A 6,281-nucleotide genomic window follows, 5' to 3' on the forward strand; every position below is an offset into this window, starting at 1 on the left:
TGACACACGTTGGTTTACATGGATGCCTAGACCCGGTTCTGACCCAGACCCAGTTCTGTCCTGGAGGTATCAGAACCATCATGGACCTGCTGATCCTCTGGTGTAATACCCAGAGGGAGCCAGCAGGGAGCAGTGCTGGCCTCTAGCAGGAAGGAAGAGGAAAACCCAGCAAATGTGAGAAGAACGTCTGTGTCGAGCTGGGAGCCAAGATGGCGGAGTGAGTAGACGCTCTCCACCGAGATCTGCACAAAAATTCATAAAACGCGGTAAAACCTTGACTATATGAACACTAGCACTATTAATTCATTACAAGATAACAGACACCATAGTTATAACAGAATGCCGAACCCGAAAGGAGCGAAAAGAGGACTAGACACGTCCAGGCCTGCGTCTGAGACGGCTAACGAAGCTAACGAGGCTAACGAAGCTAACGAGGCTAATGAGGCTAACGATGCTAGTGTAGCTAACGCTACAACCGGCAACGTGTTATTTGACAACTGCCACAACTACGCAGCTGCTCCCTTAACTTTGACATTGAATGAGGAGGAAATTGAGACTTTCCCGCCCTACCTGTTACTCCTCTGAAATCGCCAGCACCGAAAAGGGGATGTATGATTCAGCAGCCCGGAGTCTTCAGCTACAAATGAGATAATATCCAGTCTGTCTGCGCTGATAAACGCCCGTTCTGACAGCTTAGAGAGCCTGGTGACGGAGAACACGCTAAAGATTGAGGGTCTCAAAAAGACTATTGACTTTATATGCGCTGAAGTGAATGACCTGGGAAAACGAGTAACAAGAGAGGAAGGCCGGGTGGACAACTGCCAGCAGAGGCTTGCTGAGTTGGAAAGATATTCTAGGAGATGGAATCTCAAACTACAAGGAGCTGAAGAAACAGAAAGAAGACAGAAATGTGCCAGTCAGTTCTACCAGAACATAAACACAAGCTGCCTGATGCTGTCGACGCCGACTTGGAGCCAAACGTACAGGAAGCACCAAACCTAGAGGGATCATCGTTCAGTTCACCTCAGGGATGCGACATCTTCGTACCTGAGGGTCAACCAACTGAGATTCACTGAGGACAGAGAACGACGTAATAAACTGGCCATTGAGAGACGGAGCCAGAGGCAAACCAGCTCACCTGGTTGGAGGCCGTGGATTTATCAGCAGATTAGAAATCTTCCCTCCTTCCTACTCAACTAAACCTTAGAAATGATCATTTCACCTCTTCATCTACACATTGAGCTTGGTCTACACTCTGCTTTCACTTTTCATTTTTGACATTATATTTTCTCCTTTAGTCAATATATAATTTAGTTATGAAGACTTTCCTTGTTCTTGTTGTAAGATCCTAAAATACTATAGTTAAACCAAAATGGATGGCATAGTGCTACTTTTCCTTTGTTTCTCTTGTAAATATTTAATCAGGCTACTAACCGCTTTGCTACTTAAAGTGTGCAGCTATCGGTCCCCTTTCTTTGTGAACACAACTTTATCTTTAAAAGTTTAGATCTTGTTCTTTATTCTTTATTCTTTTCAAGTAACTTTGTCCGTTTCGTTAGTATCTCTCAATGCCAGGGGGTTGAGACAAACAGCTAAACGCAAAGCATTATTCTTATTTGCCAAACAACTTAAAACAGATGTTTGTTTCTTTCAAGAGAGTCATTCTACATCTTCTGACGGTAATTTATGGAAAACCCAGCGGGGAAATGAAATGTGGTTAAGTCACGGATCTGAGCGCTCTGCTGGTGTCGCCACACTTAAAAATCATTTCTCTGGATCTATTTTACATACCGATTGCGACACTCTAGGTCACTACATCTGCTCAGTAACTGAATGCCTTAACACCTTTATTGTAGTTAATATATACGGTTATAATAATATAACGGAAAACAACAGACTATTCGAATCTTTAGAAGACAGACTTACCTTTTGGCTTTCCCAATACCCAAACTCAGGCATCCTAATTGGTGGGGACTTTAACATTGCCTTAGACAATACGGTCGCCAGATGGCCTCCGAAGCAGCAGACCTCATCCAGCGCCAATTTAAAACATTTTATGGAGAAATTTAATGTTGTAGATATATGGAGAGAAAAATTCCCAGACGACAAAATCTTTACATGGAGCAATAAAATGGGTTCCAGACAATCCGGATAGATTTTTGGCTTATTTCTAAATGTATTAATAAAGACAATATTGCGGTTAACATGCTTTCCTCCCCTCTTACTGATCATAGAGCTATTCGCATTAGCATCCAACTTTATAATACACCTTACAAATGTGCTTACTGGAAACTAAATAACTCCTGGCTAAAGCATGAACTAGTTAAAGCTCATATTAATAAATTAATTTTATATTATTGGGAAAAGGCTAAAGGTCTTTCTGCAGTAATTGGGAACTTTTCAAATTTGAAATTGGCAAATTTTTAAGACATTATGGAAGTCAGATTTCTAAATTCAAGAAAGCTGAAGAGGAAGAAGTCATAAGCAAGATCACCTCCTATTACCTGAAACCCCCAGAAGAAGTTTCAGAGGAAGATAAATTTAATAGAACAACAGAACAAACTGGATGCCTTGTATAAACACGAGGCTGAAGGCGCCTTCATCACATCCAGGAAACGATGGCTGGAAGAAGGAGAACTAAATTCTGCTTTAGGCTTGAAAAATACAGATCCAAAATAAACTCTATCTACCAACTAAATATTAATGACATTATCTCCAACAATCCTAAGGAAATTCAATCATCCTCTGATCATTTAGCTCCATTCCTCTTACAGGTGTTTCTATAAAGCATAGAGAACAACACTCCCACCTGACTCCAGGCCTAATAGACCCACTCTTTATTGATAACTAGACCTACAGGTTTACTCAGTAATGATTATAAGATTATGGCTTCAATAGCAGAACTAAAGAGGTTTTGGACAGTTATTGATGAGACAGTCAGGCTTTATGAGAAACAGACACATCTCTAACAGCACTAGTTCTACACTTACTTCATATTTGGTGCCTGATGAGTTTTATTCTGTTCCTGGATTCTATAAGGACACAATCGAACATCAATTCATTTTTCAATCTTTAAAAAAATTTGGTTTTGGCCTTTTCTTTGTAACGCTGTCAAAACATTATACTCCAATTGCAACAGTGCTGTTAAATTGCCAAACGGCTCCAACCAGATTTGTCCTAAACCGTGATGTTCACCATGTTTATTCTCACTTTGCTCTCAGATCCGTACCTCATGTCCCAACAGGGACTCAGCTGATCATGATCAGCCAGCTGGCTGATGACGCCACAGTTTAAGGAATAAAAACCAGATCCCTCTGGCCTGACAGCTGATCAATACTTTTTCCAGGCCTCCGGTTTATTTTTACATTTTAAAAAATGTGAATTGCTAGAAATTAAGGATCGTCATGCTAACGATATTTGCAATATTCCTGTTAAACAAGAAGTTACTTATTTAGGAATTTAATCTCTAAAGACCAGAAACTAAGATGCTCCTCTAATTTGATACCAATTATACAGAAAACCAAAACTAAACGGATCCAGTGGCTTCAGAGGGACTTAAATCTAAAGGAAGAGTTGATTACTAAAGCAGGATTATCCCGACTGACGTCCGCTGCTCTCTTCACATTTAGAGATATTGATCATACGCTTCTTCACTTTATATGGAGAAATCAAACACACTACATCAAAAAAACTGTTATTATGAATAATTATGAATCAGGTGGACTTAAACACTTCCTGAAGAATCCAACCTGGATCTGGACCCTGATCCCAGATCACATTTTATCGCGCTTTGGTGGCTTCAACTTCATTTTAAGTAGTAATGACAATGTTGAGAAAGTTCCTGTAAAACTCTCATGTTTCCATAAGCAGGTGCTCTTAGCGTGACGCTCATCTATGAACAGAACTTCTCACCTCACAGACACCTCATCTGGAGCAACAGAGACATTTAGAAACGGGCCACTATCCTGAACCTGGGTTCAGAATGGGATTCTACTGGTGGCTCCGCTGATCAATAAGGATTAATCAGTTATAATGAATGTTCCAGGAATTCTCCATGGTGGTCAATGCTAAACCTTTATTCACCTTAAAACACTAATCATACTCTGTCTGCTCCACCTGGTGTCCCTGATCCAGCCGAATCATCGGTTTTTCACGAGTTCAGGAAAAGCAGAGAGAGAATAAATACGCAGGAAGAAATGATTGTTTCTCGTCCAGTTATAACATTTTACCGTTTTATCCCAGATATTCACTGGAAAGCAGTTTGGATGACCCCCATAAATGCTTCATTGTAAACGAGGTGAAGGAAGTGTCATTTAAAATCCTCTATAAAATTTACCCCAATATGGTCACATTTAAAAGAGACATAAACACGAAATGCAGTTTCTGAGGGCCGTCCAGAAACTGACCGTCTCTTCTGGTCAGCAGGTTTATTATTTTACAGAACTTTTCCTTATGAATGTTTTATTCTGTTTCTACAGATTCCATAGAGAGGATGCTAAACGTTTCTTTATAATAAACCTGCTAATACGTTGCTACATTTTATATTCATAAATGCAGATTTGCTAATAAAACACCTTGTTTCTCTCTTTTCATTAAAGATATGGAACTAAATATCAATAACAGACTCTACAAATGAAAATAAGGACAATTTCAATATGTGCGTCTGCATCTAATTATCACCTCTGGCTGCTTTGTGTTTTATTCATTATGTTGTTTTGATGTTTACTGATTTCATTTAAATAAAGTTCTTTGGGGGAAAAAAACAAAAAAAAAAAACGTCTGTCGAAACGTCGACATCCAAAATGGCGGACTGGTGGCTGTTTAGACATTCACTGCTAAAAAAGATCTTAAATGTAAAATAAACATTTTTTGCTGGAGATATTTGGCGGTTTTAATGTTTTATGACTTGTTGAATATGGAGCAAAATTATACAGGAAATCTATTCAATATTTAAGTTTTAATACCATAAAATGTGATCTAACAAGGATGCAGAGTTAGATTATGATATAGTGATTTATCGCTTTCTAAAAATCACCTACATTTTTAAAGTGAACTAATTTGAGTAAACGCTGCAGCAGCATCTATTGTGGAGGGGGAACCCAATATTTCAGATAAAATATCCATTCTCTCCCCATAACTTTGGAAAATAAGCAGCAACTGTTTCCAAATTCTCAAATATTATGTGTGATGGCATGTAGTGACTAGAAATGTCCTTCATCCAGTGATCTGACAGATTTCACATTAGAACCAGGTTTACCAGAAACCAACACTCTTTCAGGAAGTCTTCATTTTTGGTGCCCTGCTGTTTCCATCCTGTTGTATCAGGAATGAAAAATAAACACACAACGTGTTGGACACCTGTTTGCTGACTTGTCAGGCTTCAGTGCCAGAAGTTGGAGAAAGACCGATTCTCTTGGCGATTAAACACAAAACGGCGTAAGAAGATCTCCACACAAGACCTCGTTTAGCGATTTATTTTACGATTTTGTTATTGCTTCTTTTTTTAAATCAGGTGATTAAACTGAATGAGGCAAGGTTGGCATGATAATGAGTTTTGTTTCTTTGTTTTTGTTTGTTTTTAACCGTGAAATCGGTCAGATCCGCCGGATCCGCCTCTCTGACTGCAATGCGCGCTCCCGACACAGGGGGGCAGAATTTCACACAAGACCGGTGTCTAACCCCGCCCCTTCCTGTTTGCTGCAGCGAGGGCCTTGCATTCCGGAAGTGAAGGGGGCGCTATTTCCTATATCATCCGCGGTCTCCCGTTTTTATTTTCTTAAGGAGTTAATTACATGACATGAGACCTGAGTGGCTCCAGTTTCTCTGGATGGCCAACCTGTTGAAAGTGGCTAAATTCCTCTGGCCGTTCCTGGACAGTCAGCTCAGCTTTGATGAAAACACCGACTACATCTCTAAGAACCGTTCTCAGAGACTCCACCTTTTAATCAGACCTGGGGTTACCCAGCCTGAGGTGGTTGAGTTCAAAGGTTAAAACATTTTAACTGGAGTTTTAACTTTTCATCTCCTCGGCTGCTTTGGTCACATGAGCAACAAACTTTAAGAATAGTTTGAATGGCAGGAATAACAGCAGGGGGTGAAACCAGAAACATCTCTGTCTCAACTGTTTGCTGAAAGAACCTGGAAGATGGCAGGAATATTTCAGCAGATCGTCCATCCTCTGTCCAGCAGTTTGACCTCTGACCTCATGAAGGTGTTACTGTTTCCTCTGGCAATAAGAACATCGATTAGACGTCATTTATTGACGGGGCAATAATTATTCT

The sequence above is a fragment of the Poecilia reticulata genome, unplaced genomic scaffold (assembly GCF_000633615.1).
Source record: "Poecilia reticulata strain Guanapo unplaced genomic scaffold, Guppy_female_1.0+MT scaffold_249, whole genome shotgun sequence".
In the NCBI taxonomy this organism is placed as follows: domain Eukaryota; kingdom Metazoa; phylum Chordata; class Actinopteri; order Cyprinodontiformes; family Poeciliidae; genus Poecilia; species Poecilia reticulata.